Source organism: Petromyzon marinus, chromosome 57, assembly GCF_048934315.1.
Source record: "Petromyzon marinus isolate PM22_M1 ecotype Great Lakes invasive population chromosome 57, UKy_Petmar_22M1.pri1.0, whole genome shotgun sequence".
NCBI classification, from domain to species: Eukaryota; Metazoa; Chordata; class Hyperoartia; order Petromyzontiformes; family Petromyzontidae; genus Petromyzon; species Petromyzon marinus.
In genome coordinates this window covers 1,339,343-1,359,264 of record NC_133723.1, presented here as the reverse complement: position 1 = coordinate 1,359,264, position 19,922 = coordinate 1,339,343, and the positions used below count along the sequence as shown (strand labels likewise).

At 50.4% G+C, this 19,922-nt stretch overlaps 1 protein-coding gene across 3 annotated transcripts in view; it reads right to left on the bottom strand.

The window, feature by feature from the left end:
* LOC116954886 (ectoderm-neural cortex protein 1-like) overlaps nt 1–17,300 on the bottom strand; it is a 42,086-nt gene extending 24,786 nt beyond the window's left edge. Inside the window, exons 1-2 of one of the 3 annotated variants that reach the window (XM_076052611.1) lie at nt 16,914–17,300; nt 15,781–16,813 (exon numbers count right to left, since the gene is read on the bottom strand). The gene's annotated coding sequence lies outside the window, so the exon portion shown is untranslated. Of the gene's footprint in view, nt 1–15,780 lie in introns of all 3 variants that reach the window. The other 2 variants (XM_076052612.1, XM_076052613.1) reach the window with 2 other exon arrangements.
* Between the last annotated feature and the right edge of the window lie 2,622 nt (nt 17,301–19,922).

Genomic DNA, 19,922 nt, shown 5'->3' with positions numbered 1-19,922 from the left:
TGGTATCGCGTGGATTATTCTCCGTGTCTTCTTTTCCCCCTCCACATTTAGATTGAAACGTGCGCTTGGAGTATGTGGCTGGTGTACAATTCCACGTGGTGATGATAAATCCACCACTTCGTTGAGCTATCATTTACGATAGCCAGGTTGCTTCAAAAAAGAGCGACATAGCATATCAGTGGGACCGTACCTGGTAAAATAAAAATAGTGTTTTAGTGTGTGTGGGTGTGAGTGTGCTCATCCCTTTAATAGACAGAGGAGGCCGCTGACAGCCAGGGTTCAAATTCCAGGTGGCAGGCGCCTGTGATTAAACCGGGTTGTGTAGCGTAGAGACCCACAGACTCACAAAGAGACCCATACACTCGCATAGAGATCCACAAACTCACAGAGAGACCCACAGACTCACAAAGAGACCCATAGACTCGCATAGACACATAGACTCAAATAGTGACCCATAGACTCACTTAGAGACCCATAGACTCACATAGTGAGCCATAGACTCACAGAGAGACCCATAGACTCACATAGAGACCCACAGACTCAAATAGAGACCCCCCATAGACTCGCATAGACTGAGTTGTGATTAAACCGGATTCTCAAATGTCGTGAGTTTATGGTCCCCAATGCACCCACAAACCCCCATCAAATTAAATTTAGTTTCACACTTAATTTGGCCAAAATGGCACCTCTGAGAATTACAATGTCGGTTGGACTTGTCACACGACGACTCACGGCGTACTCGTACGGCGGAGCGGCTGGGAAAGAGCTGCCCCCCACCGTGGATGTGGACCGGAAGGGCCTTAGAGGTAGCTCTATGACATCTGCTTCTGTGGGATCCGTTCTCTAACACGTAGGAGGAGGGGCGGAGTTGTGGCGCTGCCCTGCGAGATTTCCCAATGGATCCTCCGCCTCGTGACGGCGACGCTGGCGCTGCGCGATGCCGCAGAGACATTCAGCGGCGTGCAGCGGAGCGAGCGCCTTGTCGGGATGAACCCCCACTCGCTAACATCACCGCTCCACTCATTGTCGCTGCTCCCTCGTTACCGCCGCGTTTCGTGGATGACGGGGGGTGGTGTGTGTGGTGGTGGGGGGTGGTGTGTGTGGTGGGGGGTGGTGTGTGTGGTGGGGGGTGGTGTGTGTGGGGGGTGTGTGGGTGGGGGGTGGTGTGTGTGGGGGGGGTGGTGTGTGTGGTGTGTGGGTGGTGGGTGTGTGTGTGGGTGGGTGGCGGGTGGGTGGCGTGTGGGTAGGTGGGTGGTGTGTGGATGGGTGGCATGTGGGTAGGGGGGTGGTTTGTGGTGTGTGGGGGGGTGGTGTGTGTGGTGTGTGGGGGGCGTGTGGGGTGTGGGGGGTGTGAGTGGTGTGGGGGGTGTGGGGGGTGTGGGTGGCGTGTGGGGGGTGTGGGGGTGTGGGGGGTGTATGGGGTGTGGGGGGAGTGGGGGGTGTGGGAGGTGTGGGGGGTGTGGGGGGAGTGGGGGGTGTGGGTGGTGTGGGGGGTGTGGTGGATGTGTGAGGGGTGTGGGGGGTGTGGGGGGTGTGGGGGGTGTGGGTGGCGTGTGGGGGTCGGCTTCACCGTGGAAGTGTAAATTGGGTGTCTCGCGCCGGCGTCTGCTGAGCAAACGACGTCATCGATCGTCTTACTCCCCCCCACCAAACATCCCCCACTCCCCCCACCAAACACCCCCCCCCACTCCCCCCACCAACAAAAGCGGCGGTGGGTGGCGGTCGGAGTGGGGGGCTTGGGGAGCGTGGGGGGCTAAGGGGGCGTGGGGGGCGAGGGGGCATGGGGAGCATGGGGGGCGTGGGGGGCGTGGGGGGCTTGGGGGGCGTGGGGGGCTTGGGGGGCTTGGGGGGCGAGGGGGGTTGCGAGGGGGCGGGTTGCGTTGGGATGGGGTTGTGTGGGCGGAACAAAATCAATGGGGATCGATACGAGCGCAGGTGCCAGCGCGTGTGTGCGTGTATGTGTGTATATGTACGTGTGTGTGTACGTGTGTGTACGTGTGTACGTGTGTGTGTGCATGTGCGTGCATGTGTGTGCGTGTGTCGTATCAGCGGCGGTGCCCACCACCACCCCCCACCAAGCACCACCATCTGGTCGCCTTTCGCAGCTGGCCATGAAACAAAGACGGAGGCCGCCGCCTCGCACGGCGCTTTCTGTACGCGCTCCCGCGCCGTCTGGAACGTTCTGCCCTTACCGATATTGAGGAAGCCGCTAGGAGCTGTGGCACTTTTAAATCATCTGGATCTCTACTATACACTATATACGACACTACTAAACATTACACTATACACTCCACTACGATACATTACACTACTATATACTACACTTCTATATAAACTACACTACTCTACATTACATGATATACGACACTACTAAACATTACACTACACCATACACTACTATACATTACACTATACACTCCACTACTATACATTTCACTATGCACTACTATATACTACACTACTATATAAACTACACTACTATACATTACACAATACACGACACTACTAAACATTACACTACACTATACACTACTATACATTACACTATAGACTAGACTACGATATATTACACTATGCACTACTATATACTACAACTCTATATAAACTACACTACTATACATTACACGATACTACTAAACATTACACTACACTATACACTACTATACATTACACTATACACTCCACTACGATACATTACACTCTGCACTACTATATATTACACTTCTATATAAACTACACTACTATATATTCTTAGCTCTTTCGGTAAAGTCACGTTGAAGGGAAACAATAAAATAATAAATATATATAAAACAATAAAAATTTTCACGACGTTTCGACCATAACACAAACGGGCGTCATCAGGTGTGTCGGTTCGCATTAATTTATTTATTTTAAAACGCTGTATTTATTTACTTATTAAAAACGTCAGCGCCACACGCAGCGATTTGGCAGTTTATTTAGAAGGACTAGTCCATCTATGTTCTGAAAAGAGGAGGGGGGAGAGGAAAAATTAATGTATGCTGTCTGAAAGCCACTGTAAGCGTGAACAATCAATTAAGACCTGAAATGGTTTATCAAATCTTTCCAATGATTGCTAAGCCAGAATCCATCTTCTCAGTTGAAATTGTCTCTGTGCTTGTATATGTGGATAGCCTCATGAACGAATCTCTCATGATAGCCAGATGGCTTACAAAGAACCTCTGTCTTGGAAAAGTCAATGTCATGTGAGCCTACTGAATTATAACAATGATCTGCCACGGCCGAGGTGTTGGTCCTACCGTGTTTAAGGTCTGCTTTGTGTTCACGAATGCGGTCCGAGACATGGCGTTTGGTTTCGCCAATGTAACTACTACCACAGAGGCAACTTAGTTTGTAGACACCAGGGTACTGTATGTCCGGAATCACATCTTTTACAGACGGAACCAGATCACGGATTTTATGTAATGTGTTGAAACGGACCTGGATCTTGTGTTCATTCAAGATTTTGGAGATCTTTTTTGTGATCCCCGCAATGTAGGTTAAAGTGAAAAAAGTTTGGTGACCCCTGCCTTAGACGATACACGACACTACTAAACATTACACTACACTATATACTACTATACATTACAATATACACTCCACTACGATGCATTACACTATGGACTACTATATACTATACTTCTATATAAACTACACTACTACACATTAGACGATACACGACACTACTAAACATTACACTACACTATACACTACATTTTTGGCTAACCATCGGAGACAGATGGTGGTCACCGTATCGCGCGGCGCGTTCAGATTCGCTACTGCGGCCGTCTGGAACGCTCTTCCTGCCGATATTAGGAAGCCACTGGGAGCGATGCACTTTCACATTGTCATCGTCTAAAATGACAAACTAATTTCTTTAGAATTGCTGCTTGTTGTTGTGTTAAGTTTGTTGTCCTTCCCCCCCCTCCCTCCCATTAGCAGTTGGCTGCATACGGTGCAAAAGAAGTTCAACACTGCCCATAGACTCAACACTACCCGTAGACTCAACACTGCCCGTAGACTCAACACTACTCATAGACTCAACACTACCCATAGACTCAACACTACCCATAGACTCAACACTGCCCGTAGACTCAACACTGCCCGTAGACTCAACACTGCCCGTTGACTCAACACTGCTCATAGACTCAACACTGCCCATAGACTAACACTGCCCATAGACTAACACTGCCCATAGACTCAACACTGCTCTATGTGAGTCTGTGGGTATCTATGTGAGTCTGTGGGTCTCTGTGTGAGTCTGTGGGTCTGTGTGTGAGTCTGTGGGTCTGTGTGTGAGTCTGTGGGTCTCTGTGTGAGTCTGTGGGTCTCTGTGTGAGTCTGTGGGTCTGTGTGTGAGTCTGTGGGTCTCTGTGTGAGTCTCTATGTGAGGAGGAGGAGGGACACAAAGAGAGAGAGAGCAAAGATTGAGACGTAGAGGGCGAGAAGGCGACGGAGGAAGGTAAAAGAAGGGCAAGACACGAAGGGATTTGTACGCCGGAGTGATCCGGCAAAAATGTCCGTGGCCAAGAAAAGCACCGCGCGCTCTGCACTCCAAGTTGCCGAGTCAGCGCCCCCACCATCCCCCCTTTAGTTGATAGCCAGCACGCACGCAGGCAGGGTTGGTAATCGTGACACTAAGTGAGATGCACGCCGCACTGATATTGCACCAGGGTCCTCCTACGATTTGCTCAGAACTGAGAAGCAACGAGAGAGGAACGGCGCGCTGGCTCTGCCCACATGTTTTCAGAAAGCGGTAGAGATAATGTTTCTAATGGGTGCACGACTGGCTACCTCTCCCCTCTCATCTCACTCCACTCCCCTCCACGCACTCTCCTACCTCTCCCCTCGCTCCACTCCCCACCACGCTCTCTCCTGCCTCTCCACTCTCATCTCACTCCATTCACCTCCACGCACTCTCCTACCTCTCCCAACTCATCTCACTCCACTCCCCTCCACGCACTCCCCTGCCTCTCCCCTCTCATCTCACTCTACTCCACGCACTCCCCTTCCTCTCCACTCTTATCTCACTCCACTCCCCTCCACACACTCTCCTGCCTCTCGTCTCACTCCACCATCTCGTTCCACACAGACCCTGCTCCAGAAGCCAAGGCGTTCTGTCACAGGTCCACAGCCAGCCCTTCCACTTCGTGTGCGAGGTCATTCATTCCTCCTCTGCTGCTCCCCCCCACGGTCTGGAATTCCCTTTGTTGTATGTTTGACACCACGTAAATCAAAATCTCCATTTCCTCCCCCGCCCCCACAGCCATCTGGGATGTAAGCTCCTTGCCCCTGTTGCAGTCCAGGCTCGAGGCCTTCCCCCTCTGCGCCGATGATCCGACCGCCCCTCGCCCTGCAGAGCAAACGCGCGCCCGGCGGTTTCTGTACAGAATGTTATTAAGGCCAGAGGTGCGTCTCTCCTCCGATGTTGGCCGGGCCATCCCGAAAGCAACGCAACAGAACACCGAAACGAGATTTGTCCGTCCCCGCGTGAATTGCCACTGTCGTTCTCGCGAGAGCGAGAGGGACATCGGTGCGAGTCTCGGGAGCATCGGCTTTCATCCAGCAGTGGATCGATCGTGGCCGCTGCCGCGGATGATTACGCAGAAGCGGCGTTTGCCAACCGAGCCACACACAACCACAGGCACGACACCCCCCCAGTAGAGACCACACACAACCACAGGCACGACACCCCCCCAGTAGAGGCCGATTAGCACGGTTGGCTACGTGCGGCGTGAAAGAAGTTCGACATACGTACACACGTACGTACGCAGCGACACATCGAGCCAACTATTATCTGGGGCGATGGTTGGTGGGAGGGGTGGGCCGGATAATCTGAAATTCCAAACACACGTAAATTCGACTTAATAACAACAAACGTATTTAACCGTTTACAGCAAGCGGAATTGTGTGAGCGGTTGTGGAACGTGATCATGGTTGTGGAACGTGATCGTGGTTGCATCTTTGCCGAGTGCAATCACCAACGGACGGATGACATCGCAACCAAAGTTTAACACCGAGTAGTAGTAGGATTTCGCGACCGATATTATCCACAATAGAGGAGGGGGGAGGTTAGATCGAGTAAATATAAGTATCATTAAACCCTCCACCACCTGGAAATTCTGGATAATCGCCTAATGAGGCTGGTTGTTGTCACGGCTACACGAATTTTCAACGTTGTTGTGGGTTATTATTGTAAGAGCTGGGAGGGTGGGTGGGGGGCAGGGGTGTGGGGGGAACGAGACGACGGAGAGGGAATTCCAAAGTTGGCCAGAGGAGAGGAGCAGAAAGAGAAGCGTTGTGATCCTGCAGTCCGGTGGGTGGGTGAGTTGGTGGGTGAGTGGGTGGGTGAGTGGGTGGTTGGGTGGTTGGGTGAGTGAGTGGTTGGGTGAGTGAGTGGTTGGGTGAGGGGGTGGTTGGGTGAGTTGCTGGGTGAGTGAGTGGTTGGGTGAGTGGCTGGTTGGGTGAGTGGGTGGTTGGGTGAGTGGGTGGTTGGGTGAGTGGGTGGTTGGGTGAGTGAGTGGTTGGGTGAGTGATTGGGTGAGTGGCTGGTTGGGTGAGTTGCTGGGTGAGTGGGTGGTTGGGTGAGTTGCTGGGTGAGTGGGTGGTTGGGTGAGTTGCTGGGTGAGTGGGTGGGTGGGTGAGTGGGTGGTTGGGTGAGTTGCTGGGTGAGTGAGTGGTTGGGTGAGTGAGTGGTTGGGTGAGTGGGTGGTTGGGTGAGTGAGTGAGTGGTTGGTTGGGTGAGTGGGAGGTTGGGTGAGTTGACGGGTGAGTGGGTGAGTGAGTGGTTGGGTGAGTGGGTGGTTGGTTGGGTGAGTTGCTGGTTGGGTGGGTGAGTGAGTGGTTGGGTGAGAGGGTGAGTGGGTGAGTGAGTGGGTGAGTGAGTGGTTGGGTGAGTGGGTGAGTTTCTGGTTGAGTGGGTGAGTGGGTGGTTGGGTGAGTGGGTGGTTGGGTGAGTGGGTGGTTGGGTGAGTGGGTGGTTGGGTGAGTGAGTGGTTGGGTGAGTGGCTGGTTGGGTGAGTGGCTGGTTGGGTGAGTTGCTGGGTGAGTGGGTGGTTGGGTGAGTTGCTGGGTGAGTGGGTGGTTGGGTGAGTTGCTGGGTGAGTGGGTGGGTGGGTGAGTGGTTGGGTGAGTTGCTGGGTGAGTGAGTGGTTGGGTGAGTGAGTGGTTGGGTGAGTGGGTGGTTGGGTGAGTGAGTGGTTGGTTGGGTGAGTGGGAGGTTGGGTGAGTTGTTGGGTGAGTGGGTGAGTGAGTGGTTGGGTGAGTGGGTGGTTGGGTGAGTTGCTGGTTGGGTGGGTGAGTGAGTGGTTGGGTGAGAGGGTGAGTGGGTGAGTGAGTGGGTGAGTGAGTGGTTGGGTGAGTTTCTGGTTGAGTGGGTGAGTGAGTGGTTGGGTGAGTGGTTGGGTGAGTGAGTGATTGGGTGAATTACTGCTTGAGTAGGTGAGTGGTTGGGTGAGTTGCTGGGTGAGTGGGTGAGTGAGTGGTTGGGTGAGTGGGTGGTTGGGTGAGTTGCTGGTTGGGTGGGTGAGTGAGTGGTTGGGTGAGAGGGTGAGTGAGTGGTTGGGTGAGTGAATGGTTGGGTGAGTGGGTGAGTTTCTGGTTGAGTGGGTGAGTGAGTGGTTGGGTGAGTGGGTGAGTGGTTGGGTGAGTGGGTGAGTGAGTGATTGGGTGAATTACTGCTTGAGTGGGTGAGTGGTTGGGTGAGTTACCGGTTGAGTGGGTGAGTGAGTGGTTGAGTGAGTGGTTGGGTGAATTACTACTTGAGTGGGTGAGTGAGTGGGTGAGTGAGTGGGTGAGTTGATGGGTGAGTGAGTGGGTGTGCTGTTGTGACCTGCAGGGTGGTGGGTGGGTGAGTGAGTGGGTGAGTGAGTTGCTGAGTGAGTGGTTGAGTGAGTTGCTGAGTGAGTGGTTGAGTGAGTGGTTGAGTGAGTGGGTGAGTGAGTGGTTGAGTGAGTGAGTCAGTTGCTGGGAGCGTGAGTGGGTAAGTTGTTTGGTGTATGAGTGGGTGTACTGTTGTGATCTGCAGTTTGGTGACTGAGTGGGTGTGTTGTTGTGACATGCAGGGTGGTGGTTGTGTGAGTGTGTATGTTGGTGAGTGTGTGCACGAGTGGGTGGGTGGTTGGGTGAGTGGGTGTGTTGTGACAGGAGCGGAAGTGTAGCGGTTAGTGCGCTGCGCTATGAACCCGGCGACCCGGGTTCGATTCCCGCTCACGGCCAACACCCAGTGACGATTATCTGAAGCGGTCCTGGGCCTCCCCTAGGTCGACTCAGCCTAAAATGAGTACCTGGTACGGTGAGTAAACATCGCCACTGGGGAGACAAAGGCGGCCTGGCGTGGTGCTGGCCACCCACCCCCTCGTATATCGTTCTGGCCTTTATAGGTGCTCGCTAACAGCACTTGCCCCTACAGTCTGTTAAGGCTATACGGGGGGTCTTTGTCTTTTGACATGCAGGACGGTGGTTGTGAGTGGACGTGTGGGTGAGTGGACGTGTGGGTGAGTGGACGTGTGGGTGAGTGGACGTGTGGGTGAGTGGACGTGTGGGCGAGTGGACGTGTGGGTGAGTGGACGTGTGGGCGAGTGGATGTGTGGGTGAATATATGAATGAGTGCGTGGGTGGTTGGGTGAGTGGTTGTGTTGTTGTGGCCCTGTAGTGTGGTAGCGGTGGTTGAACACAAGTGTGCAGGACGAGACCAACACAGTCCGTGTCCGGCAACGAGCGAGTCCTCGACAGAGGTTGAGGGGTAGCCACCGTGCTAAGATCACTGCCACAGTAACCACGGTGCCCGTGACGACCCAGCACTCCCGTCCTACTGTACTATGTACACAGACGTCCACGTGGGAGCAACAACAACCACGTCCTACACCCACCATCCCCATCGGAGGAGGTCTCGTGGGGGTTGTCCACAATAATTCAGCGAGTTGTCCGCACATTGGCCCAGAGTGGGGCGGTTGTTGCCCTGCACTACGCTGACGGCCGCGGTATTGAACGAGGTCTACGACAGTCGACTGAACCAACGACTTACGTCGCCTGTAACACAGGCCGTGTCGCCTGTGACACAGGCCGTGTCGCCTGTGACACAGGTCGTGTCGCCCGTAACACAGAGCGTGTCGCCTGTAACACAGAGCGTGTCGCCTGTGACACAGGTCGTGTCGCCTGTGACACAGGTCGTGTCGCCTGTAACACAGGCCGTGTCGCCCGTGACACAGACCGTGTAGCCTGTAACACAGGCCGTGACGCCTGTAACACAGAGCGTGTCGCCCGTAACACAGAGCGTGTCGCCCGTAACACAGGCCGTGTCGCCCGTAACACAGAGCGTGTCGCCTGTGACACAGACCGTGTAGCCTGTAACACAGGCCGTGACGCCTGTAACACAGAGCGTGTCGCCTGTAACACAGAGCGTGTCGCCTGTAACACAGAGCGTGTCACCTGTAACACAGGCCGTATCGCCTGTAACACAGGCGACCACACAACACACACACCACACACAATATACCACACAACAACAACAATCGCCATTCCCCACTAAGTGGCGGTGATGTCACCACAACGCTTGTGCCAGGCTATGTACACCTTGAGGCCACGTGAAGTGTCGAACGCCCGCGGGCAGGAGGTCACGGGGCAGACCCAGGTGCCACGGGTCGACTGACTGAGATGATTGGCTGGTGCACCACCTGTGCCCCCTACTGTGCCAACCTGCTGTGCTTTAGCCACCCGGCGCTCCGCTCGTTGTTGTGAGCGTCGCTCCTCCGCCCTCCGTTGTTGTTGGAGGGCGACTGCCTCCAACTGCCCAGTAACGTCCTTCACGAGCCTCTTCCACAGAGGCCGATCTTGACGCCGCTGGTACCAGTCATCGGCAAGTCCACTCAGCTCCACGTCCTCCTGTACCACGTCACTCCATCTCTTCTCTAGCCCGTGCCGCGCCCGTTTAGCCCCCTCGATCCGGCCGAACAAAAGCTGTTTCGGCATGCGGTGGCTGGGCATGCGGGCTACATAACCCAGCCAACACAGCCTTGCCTGCCGGAAGAGCTCACCGATGGGACCTTGCCCAGATCTTTCAAGGATTTTTGAGCTCCTCGCACAATCCAGCCTGGTTAAACCCAGGATGGAACGTCGGCAGGCCAGCCTAAATGTTTCCAATCGGCGAAGATGTTCCATTAAGGGGGTCCACGTTTCGCAAGTGTAGAGAACGGAGGGAATGACCGTGGCCGAGAAGACCTGAAGCTTAGTGCGGAGCGACAGACCAGGTAGCTTCCACACAGCGTTACGCAACCGATGAAAAGATATTGCCGCTCGACTGATTCAGAGTGAAACCTCTGCTGTTAAACTGGAGCCAGTCAAAAGCACACTGCCCAGGTATGGGAAACTCTCCACAACTGCCCCATCACCAATTGGGAGTTGTGGGGGTGGGGTGTCCGATGGTACAAAATACCCATGCAGGTGCTTAGTTTTGGTGGGGCTGATGGTAAGGCCCCATCTCTTAGTGGCACGCTCCAGTCTCAGCAGCAGCATCTCCAACTCCTCCGAATGAGCAGCTATTACCAAATCATCAGCATACGTAACGTGGTTGAGCAATAGGGAGCCATCCCTTGACCGCACCCGGGCATCGATCAGCCTCCCATTATATCTGTACCAAATGGAGATTCCCCCGGTACAGCTATTGAAGGCTTCACGAACTACGTGGTAAAAATAGATGTTAAATAATGTGGGAGCCAGAGGACATCCCTGTCGCACCCCAAGGAGTACAGGGAATGGCTCTGACTCCGGCCACCTAGTTTTACCTGGGCCCGCTCACCATTATGAAGGTCCTTAATGATCGTGAGCAGAGGGTCAGGGACTCCAAAAGCACGAAGATCAACCCAGAGCCCAGGCCTATTGATGGTATCATAGGCCTTGACCAGGTCAATAAAACAGAGATGTAGGTCTTGTTGGAATTCCCTACACCTCTGCTGTAGCAGACGGACAGAAAATATGGCATCTGTGCAGGACCGCCCTTTCCTGAAACAGCATTGGGACTCCTCAAGCCTCTCCTCAGCGTGCCTGGCGAGGCGATGTTGAATAATCCTTGCTAGGACCTTTCCCGGCACACTGAGGAGTGAGATGCCCCTGTAGTTGTTACAGTCTGTGTGGTCCCCCTTCTTAAAGAGGGGAACCACCAGGGCATCCTTCAAATCCTGCGGAACCCGTCCAGTGGTCTAGACTGTTGTTATGATGTCATATAGGGCAGTCTGTGCACAAACGCCACCCTCCCTCAGAATTTCGCTTGGGAGATCATCTCTGCCCGCTGCCTTTCCTGGTCTCAGACTCCGGATCGCCTTCAGTACTTCCTCAACAGATGGTACTTCAGCCAGCCACTCACAGGGGGTGACTTCTTCCAATATTTGAGGCACCGCAGCCTCAGCAGAGTCATCCTCGCTTTGTGCCACAATGTTTTCCTGGCTGATGGATTTTCCCTCCCCCAGGACCTCACAGAAATGCTCAGCAAATCTGCAAACCTATTCCTGGGGGTCGGAGATTGGATCACCGTTTTTTCCCCTAATGATGGTAATAGGTGTGGCGCTGCAGGTTACTTTTTTGATGGAGTTAATTAGAGATTTGTGATCGCGGGCCACTGAGGCAGACTCCATCCCCTCAGCAACCCGCGACCACCACCCATCCTTGCAGCGCCTCACGGCTCTCCGGACCTCCGAGCGAAGGCTGCGGTAAGCCTCCTTATTCTCTGACGTGGGATTCTGTAGCCGATGACAGTGGGCCTTTCGCTTTTTCTCAACCATCCACACACACATCACACTACACATCACACACACCACACACTACACACACATCACACACACACTATACTACACACACAACACAACACACTACACACGCCACACACACTACACATCACACACACACACTACACACAACACAACACACGCCACACACACAACACACACACTACACACACATCACACACACACACACACTATATACACACTACACACACATCACACTACACAACACACACACTACACACACACCACACGAGTAATCGTGCCACGTGTGTTTCTATGCGTGCAGCCATTCTGCCGATCCACTGCTGGATGATGAGGAAGGTAGAGGAGGCGCTCAATCCCCACGTCGAGTGACGGCTGTTTGACCATACTTCACCCCGCTGGTCAGCGTGAGTTGGTGAACATTGTGGTAATGGTGGTGATGATCCTAATTACTGGTGATTACTTTATCTGAAGGGAATAAACTAGAAAGCAGAATCCATTGCGTGGGCAATAAAAACGTCGCCCGTCGTGTTCACGCCTGCGGACAGGACCCACAGAGAGAGGCCGCAGGGCTGGCTAAGAGAAACTTCAACACAACTACAACAACAACTACCACAACAACACTAGCACAACAACTACAACAACTACTACAACTACCACAACTACTACAACACTACCACAACAACGACAACAACACTACCACAACAACTACTACGACAACAATTACAACAACTACGACAACAACACCACAACTACTACAACACTACCACAACAACTACCACAACAACAACTACTACAATAAATACTACAATAACAACTACTACAACTACTACAACACTACCACAACAACTTCAACACAACTACTACAACTACTACAACACTATCACAACAACTTCAACACAACTACTACTACAACAACTATAACAACACTATCACAACTACTACAACACTACCACAACAACAACTACTACTACAACAACTACCACAACTACTACAACAACTACCACAACTACTACAACAACACTACCACAACAACAACTACCACAACTACTACGACAACAACTACGACAACACCATAACAACTACCACAACTACTACAAGAACACTACCACAACAACTACTACGACAACAACTACGACAACTACTACAACTACCACAACAACTACAACAACACTACCACAACAACAACTACGACAACAACTACAACAACTACTACAACATCTACCACTACTACAACACTACCACAACAACTACCACAACAACTTCAACACAACTACTACAACAACTACAACAACACTATCACAACAACAACTACGACAACTACGACAACAACACCACAACAACTACCACCACAACAACACTACCACAACAATTACAACAACACTACCACAACAACAACTACTACAACAACTACCACAACACTACCACAACAACTTCAACACAACTACAACTACTACAACAACTACTACAACACTACCACAACTACTACTACAACACTACCACAACAACTACTACAACAACTACTACAACAACTAAACACTACCACAACAACTACAACACAACTACTACAACTACCACAACTACTACAACACTACCACAACAACTACTACAACACTACCACAACAACTACTACGACAACAATTACAACAACTACGACAACAACACCACAACAACTACCACAACTACTACAACACTACCACAACAACTACCACAACAACAACTACAACAACTACCACAACTACTACAACAACTTCAACACAACTACTACAACTACAACAACACTATCACAAAAACTACTACAACACTACCACAACAACAACTACAACAACTACAACTACTACAACAACTACCACAACTACTACAACACTACCACAACAACTTCAACACAACTACTACAACACTACCACAACAACTTCAACACAACTACTACAACTACAACACTATCACAACAACTTCAACACAACTACTACAACTACTACAACAACTACAACAACACTATCACAACAACTACTACAACACTACCACAACAACAACTACTACAACTACTACAACAACTACAACAACACTATCACAACAACTACAACAAGACTACCACAACAACTACTGCAACTACTACAACAACACTACCACAACAACTACTATGACTACTACTACAACAACTACTACAATAACAACTAGGACAACTAATACAACAACTACTACTACGACAACAACTACTACAACACTACCACAACAACTACTACAACACTACAACTACTGCAACAACTACAACAACTACTACAACTACGACAACAACAACTACTACAGCGACAACAACTACTACGACACAACAACTACTACAAAACTACAACAACTACTACAACTACTACAACAACTACTACAACACCTACAACTACTATAACTACTACTATAACAACTACAACTGCAACTACTCCAACAACTACTCCAACAATACTACAACTACTGCAACAACTAACTACCACAACTACTTCTACAACAATACTACTACAACTACCACAACAACTACTACCAGACTACAACTACAATAACTACTACTATGACAACTACTAATTCAACAAATACTACTACAACTACTTCAACAACTACTACTACACCTACAAAAACGACTACTACAATAACTACTCCAACAACTACTACAACAACTGAAACTACTACAACAACTACTGCAACAACTACTATAACTACCACTACAACAACTGCAACTACAACAACTACCACAACAACTACCACAACAACTACTACTACTACAAGACCACAACTACTATTATAATAACTGCAACTACTACAACTGCAACTACAGCAACTACAACTCTTACAACTACTACAACAATACTACTACTACAATACTACAACTACTGCAACAACCACGGCAGCAGCCGCCATATCGCCCGCCACTAACATCATCAAACACCACAGAGCCTGTCCGTGCCAGGCTAGGTGCACTTACGAGTGTGGACGCGGGGGATGAGGGGGATACAAACCCTCCCCCCAGGGCCATTGCCCGAAACGTCGCCTGATATATATTGTTGTTCCGATTAAGGCTTCGTACGCCAACGCAGTCCAAGTCGCACACACAGAGAGCTTCACACACACAGTTACACACAGAGTTACACACACAGAGCTTCACACAGAGAGCTTCACACACACAGTTACACACAGAGTTACACACACACACAGAGCTTCACACAGAGAGCTTCACACACACAGTTACACACAGAGTTACACACACACACAGAGCTTCACACAGAGAGCTTCACACACACAGTTACACACAGAGTTACACACACAGAGCTTCACACACACACAGTTACACACAGAGCTACACACACAGTTACACACAGAGCTTCACACACAGTTACACACAGAGCTTCACACACAGTTACACACAGAGCTACACACACAGAGAGATTCACACACACAGAGAGCTTCACACACACAGTTACACACAGAGCTACACACACACAGAGCTTCACACACACACACAGTTACACACAGAGCTACACACACACAGAGAGCTTCACGCACAGAGAGCTTCACACACACACAGTTACACACAGAGCTACACACAGAGAGCTTAACAACACACAGAGAGCTTCACACACACAGAGAGCTACACACACACAGTTACACACAGAGCTTCATACACACAGTTACACACAGAGCTACACACACAAAGAGATTCACACACACAGTTACACACAGAGCTACACACACACAGAGAGCTTCACACACAGAGCTTCACACACACACAGTTACACACAGAGCTACACACACATAGAGAGCTTCACACACACACAGTTACACACAGAGCTACACACACAGAGAGTTACACACAGAGCTACACACGCACAGAGAGCTTCACACACACAGAGAGCTTCACACACACACAGAGCTTCACACACACAGAGAGCTTCACTCACACAGAGTCACACACAGAGAGCTTCACACACACAGAGAGCTTCACACACACACACGCACGTACCGTGAGAGGTGCGCGCCGCTCCGACCGTACGCTGCCCCGCCGCGGGAACGTCGACTTTCCAAGTGGGCAGCAGGAGGCTCGGAAGCAGGGCGCAGGCGAGGGCGCGAATCCCCGCGAGACGAATCCCGCCGGGGTTGTCGCCTCCCCCACCCCCAACTTATAACTTTGAACCGCCTCGAACGCCTCCTCCTGCTGCTGCTTGAACCACCTTCAACGCCTATTGTATGAACCACCTTCAACGCCTATTGTATGAACCACCTTCAACGCCTATTGTATGAACCACCTTGAACGCCTATTGTATGAACCACCTTTAACACCTATTGTATGAACCACCTTCAACGCCTATTGTATGAACCACCTTGAACGCCTATTGTATGAACCACCTTCAACGCCTATTGTATGAACCACCTTCAACGCCTATTGTATGAACCACCTTCAACGCCTATTGCATGAACCACCTTCAACGCCTATTGTATGAACCACCTTCAACGCCTATTGTATGAACCACCTTCAACGCCTATTGTATGAACCACCTTCAACGCCTATTGTATGAACCACCTTGAACACCTATTGTATGAACCACCTTCAACGCCTATTGTATGAACCACCTTCAACGCCTATTGTATGAACCACCTTCAACGCCTATTGTATGAACCACCTTGAACGCCTATTGTATGAACCACCTTGAACGCCTATTGTATGAACCACCTTCAACGCCTATTGTATGAACCACCTTCAACGCCTATTGTATGAACCACCTTTAACACCTATTGTATGAACCACCTTGAACGCCTATTGTATGAACCACCTTGAACGCCTATTGTATGAACCACCTTGAACACCTATTGTATGAACCACCTTTAACGCCTATTGTATGAACCACCTTCAACTCCTATTGTATGAACCACCTTGAACGCCTATTGTATGAACCACCTTGAACGCCTATTGTATGAACCACCTTTAACACCTATTGTATGAACCACCTTGAACGCCTATTGTATGAACCACCTTCAACGCCTATTGTATGAACCACCTCGAACACCTATTGTATGAACCACCTTCAACGCCTATTGTATGAACCACCTTTAACACCTATTGTATGAACCACCTTCAACACCTATTGTATGAATCACCTTGAACGCCTATTGTATGAACCACCTTCAACACCTATTGTATGAACCACCTTTAACACCTATTGTATGAACCACCTTTAACGCCTATTGTATGAACCACCTCGAACGCCTATTGTATGAACCACATTCAACGCCTATTGTATGAACCACCTTCAACGCCTATTGTATGAACCACCTTGAACGCCTCCTGCTTGAACCACCTTCAACGCCTATTGTATGAACCACCTTTAACACCTATTGTATGAACCACCTTGAACGCCTATTGTATGAACCACCTCTAACGCCTCCTGCTTGCGAGACTTTTTCGCCATTTGAGGAAACACGTGCTGGTGAACGAGCGACCACCACCCCCATTCACACACCCCGACTTGCACCCCCCCCCCGGCTCGCTCCGTCCCTTCCCTGCGAGTCCCCTCGCTCCCTAACCCTCGAACCCCCTCCTGCGCACCCGCAGATCCCCCTCGGCGGATGATCGATCCCCCGACTCCGATGTGGGTTCTGTTCACGAGCCCACCACTCGCTCGCACTGATCGATAATCATCAACCGCGCACACCCCCCACCCACTCCTCACCCTGCCGATCCCTCTCCCCAACCACCCCCTTTGGACCCTACAAACTGATCGATACCCGATGGGGGTTCACCAACACCCCCTGGACCCGACCGATCTCCCACCGCTCCCCGATGGGGTTCACCAACACCCCCTGGACCTGACCGATCATCAACCAACGCGGTATCCCCACCCCCTTTTCACAATCCCTAGTGCGGATAAGGGGGGCGCCCAATGAGGCGACGGTCGGCGTGGGGGGGGGGGAGGCCCCGCGTGCATTCCCGGGCGCCAGCCAATGGGCGCCGGGCACGTCGCCCTATCCGCTGTAGGGAATTCGAGTCAATATTAAGTCAATGGGAGGGAGGGGGTGGGGGTGGGGCGCGGAGAGAACCGGATTCTGGTGCCTCTTAGCTTTTTGGCCGTTGTTGTTGCTGGATTATAAGACGCACTCCAATGTAAAGTTACACAAATCTGATGACGAGTACCGGATTATAATACGCACCCCAATGTAAAGTTATATAAATCTGGTGAAACGTACAGGATTATAAGACGCACTCCAATGTAAAGTTACACAAATCTGATTTCGAGTACCGGATTAGAAGACGCACCCCAATGTGAAGTTCTACAGATCTGGCGACACACGTACCGGATTATAAGACGCACCCCAATGTAGGTTTCATAGTTTAATTTATTTGGTACAGCCCTGTGAGCCATTCGGCTCTTGAATCGGGTGCAACCGCAACAAACAAAAACATGAACAAGAAACGTCTTAAAGTGACTTTGTGTGACTGTGCAAACAGAAAATACAGGAATAAAAACATAAAAATATTCCTGAAATAGCAGCGTACACCAACGCTGTGTGCAAAAATCCCAGTGGGATGCAAGTCAAACAACAACAAGAAGAAAACTTAGATTAAGGCCATCAGTCTAACTCCGTACTACAATAAACAAAAACATGGCCAAACCAAAAAACTTTTAGAAATCACCAAAATAAAGCCATAAATGCAATGTAACAGTGATCATAGGAACTGTGGTGTAAAGTTCTACAAATCTGGCGAAACGTACCGGATTATAAGACGCACTCCAATGTAAAGTTACACAAATCTGATGACACACGTACCGGATTATAAGACGCACCCCAATGTAAAGTTATACAAATCTGGTAACACACGTACTGGATTATAAGACGCACCCCAATATAAAGTTACATAAATCTGATGACGAGTACCGGATCATAAGACGCACCCCAATGTAAAGTTATACAAATCTGGCGACACACGTGCCGGATTATAAGACGCACCCCAATATAAAGTTACATAAATCTGATGACGAGTACCGGATCATAAGACGCACCCCAAAGTAAAGTTATCCAAATCTGGTGACACACGTACCGGATTATAAGACGCACCCCAATGTAAAGTTATACAAATCTGATTACACACGTACCGGATTATAAGACGCACCCCAATGTAAAGTTATACAAATCTGGTGACACACGTACCGGATTATAAGACGCACTTCCAACGCCAACTGTGAACGCAGGGCAAGGGGAGAGAGTTGTGAAGTGTCTTGCAATGCGGAGAATGCGGGAATGTTGTTGAGCCAGTTTAGTTTTCATCAACATTTAAAATGACCGAACTTTAACGGGGTCCCTTTCAGAGTTGACTGCTCCATGCTTTTATACATCTTGGTGACAATTCCCGATCGTCAAATCTATTTTATGTTTTGTTGTTGTTGTTGCTATGGATTGACCGTGGCCCATGATCGGTGACGAAGTGGAGATAAATGCGTTACTATTTTGAGATTGAGCTACGTATTAAACGTTCATTACAATTTCGGACACATTTACCTCACGAAAGTAACCGAAGTTGTAATTATTACCTCGTCGGGACGCAAGCGCCACAAAGCCGCGTCACCAAACTACGAGGGATAATTTCCCGCCTAAAATCCCACTTAATTACAACACGCACATTTAGCAATTACCTCAGGCGCGCGATAGCTAACACCATGGGAACTGGCATTATACACAGCGATTTTACCTTCTGACCCATACAATTACCACTGTCCTGCAGCGAGACAAGGTTTCCCTCGTACTAAACCATTAGTAAGGGCCCTCGCTGAGCTACCAAGTAAGACGCGACCTGGCCATCACCAATGATCGGCTCAACTAAAGTGGGCCTCGCCATCGTCGTCACCACCATCAGGGCGAAATGTCTCATCATCGGCATCAGCAGCAGCCAGGCAACTCGAAACGCCGTGTCGTTCATTCTCAACGCGGGGGGAATACACCGGAGGGACAGGGAGAAAAATCCACGCGACCACGGTGAGAGAGACGCCTCAAACTACAAATATACAGCAGCAGCAGCATCAGCAGCAGGCGAGGTCGTTAACATCTCATAGCCACCTGATGCCCTGGTACATTGGGGGGCTGTCCGTAAATGACGTCACGTACTTGGGGGGG